The sequence below is a fragment of the Atta colombica genome, unplaced genomic scaffold (assembly GCF_001594045.1).
Source record: "Atta colombica isolate Treedump-2 unplaced genomic scaffold, Acol1.0 scaffold96, whole genome shotgun sequence".
Lineage (NCBI taxonomy): Eukaryota > Metazoa > Arthropoda > Insecta > Hymenoptera > Formicidae > Atta > Atta colombica.
This window is the reverse complement of record NW_017259590.1, coordinates 426610-429090: the sequence shown is the minus strand read 5'-3', so window position 1 is coordinate 429090 and position 2481 is coordinate 426610. Positions and strand designations below refer to the sequence as shown.

Sequence of the window (2481 nt, the reverse complement as noted above, 5' to 3'; positions counted from 1 at the left end):
TATATATATATATACATATAATTACAGATATTATAACAGATAGAAATAAAAATTTTAACTTACCATTTTTCGTTATAATGACCGCTGAGTACCTGCAATTATTATTGTATTTCACTTTGTAAATGTCTTTATTTACAATAACATTAGACAACGGCATACGTAATATGTGCTATCTTCAAATTTTACTAAAGCGAACATATTAGAATGTGAACCATAAGAATTTATGAAAATAGTACTTAATATGTAAATTGAATGGCAAGAATTAAACGTAAATAACAGATATAATTATATATATCATGTGTCCTGTATCTAATGACTGATTCTACTTCAATTAAATCAGTTAAGCATAGTCACTGATGAGATATTATTAAAGATACTATTAAAGATCGACCTTCTCATAGTGAAATATGGAATCAGTGGAATCTGATTCCACCATGAACATTCTTACGGGAGATTAGCCGTCGGTGGAAAATTCCGTGAATTAACGCCCTCAATAATTGCGGCCAGAATAGGAAACAAAATGAAAGAAGTATTGATAAGAAGCTATTGCTATGTATTATTATTCAATAAAAAATTTGTACATACAGCAATAGTAAAATCTGTAAAAATTGTGAAAGTATATAACAGTTTATCGTAAAGTTATTAAACAGTAAAGAAATTAATGGATTTGGATTTAAAAAATAAATATATTGAACAAAATTAAAAGATAAATATTGACAAAAGGGAACCCAGCCTCAATGATTTTAATCTTGATGTATATTGTCAAGATCTTTGAGTCTGAATCCCCTTTTGTCAATATTTATCAAAAGTTCACTTATTCTATCCCTCAAAAAAAGATAAATTTTAAGATAATGTAATTTCTCTCTCTCATCAAAAATTATCGTAGATGTCTAAAAAAGCATTTTATAGTTGGAATTAATTTCTATTATTCAGATATGTAAGGAACATATAGTATTTGTAAAGAAGATCTTAGTTGATGTTCCTTTTTGTTTATTGATAATATTGATAATTGAATATTTATTAACTAAATTAATTCAGAATTATTACCGCGATCTTCCAAAACATTAATCACAAATTTAATAAGTTAAAACATTTATTGAAGAAAATATCATTGGACATTATTAGTATTATTTTACATGTAAAATCTCTCTGTGAAATAAGAATTCTGTTACGTATATCGAACGTGTAAATCTAATAAATTATTGTTTGCTTACCAATTCTTATTTTTCTGTTCTTTATTTTAAATAATTAAACCTCTGGAACGTTCTCTGAAAAAAGCGTTTTAAAGAGAATATTAATTTTTATTTTATACCAATTTCTGATATGATCTTAATTGCATTTAAAGGTATCTTTACATGGCAGCGTCAGCATCTAGCGTCAAAGCATGCGCAGTGATATGTTTAATAATTTTACTGTAATTGAATTTAATGTAGATATACTACGAGAGATATACTAATAGTGGAATCTATAGTTTACACTGTTTAATGTAAATAAATATAAATCTTAAGCATTATATGTTAGGATAGTAATGTATAAATAATGTATCAAAACATAACCTCTCATAATTTATCATTTTGCGTTAAGAAGCTGCGCAAAAGATTATTACGCAGGAGTTTGGAAATTCAAATTTCTGCGCAGTAATCAGCAGTAATCTTCTGCGCAGATGCTTAACGCTCGACACTTGCATGTAATGACACCTTAAGAGAACTGCCATAATATCGGAATGTCAGATGCCTCACGCAGAATGAGGTGAGACGCGTGATGAAGTGCGAATGGTAAAGTTGAATGGAAGTATGACACGCTACATGATATGTTTACATTTTACAAGGTATACTTTATTAATTGCAATTACATATATGCGTTTGCATTTTTTTTTGCTCCATATGCAAATTACTTACACAAATGCTCCATAAAAGGAAAAAAGAAAAGAATGTACCGACGATTTTCGCATAGCCTTTCTATTTGCGTGGCGTAATATGGATATATTACAGGGTGTCTGGTAAGTTTTGACAAAGCACTCGTGTGTAGATAGAACAAACTAAATTGAGTCGAAAAGTCTTCTACCATTTTGTAATAGTTAACAAGATATTAATTATTAAAAATCGCTGAATATTGATTTTCAATAATTTTTTACTCAAATATTATCAACTTTACAGAAAAACAGAAAGAGACAAAAATTGTTTATTTTCTTCTTATAAAGTTTTAAGAATTTTTTCAGAATTTTTAAATACGTATTTTCTCATGTTGGTACAAATAGTTGTCAATAAGAAAATGCAATACTAAAAAGTTGATAAAAAATTCTGAAAAAATTCTTAGAGCTCTGTGAGAAAAAATAAACAATTTTTGTTTTTTATAAAGTTCTCGCTATTTTTCTGTAGTTGATAATATTTGAGTAAAAAATTATTGAAGATCAATATTCTGCAATTTTTAATAATTAATATTTTGTTAAATATTTAATATCTTGCGAAAATTGGTAAAAGA

General features: G+C 27.0%; 1 pseudogene; it reads right to left on the bottom strand.

Moving 5' to 3' along the window:
- The window catches only part of LOC108693750, a 6279-nt pseudogene extending 6081 nt beyond the window's left edge, over positions 1 to 198 (bottom strand).
- Positions 199 to 2481: the final 2283 nt, after the last annotated feature.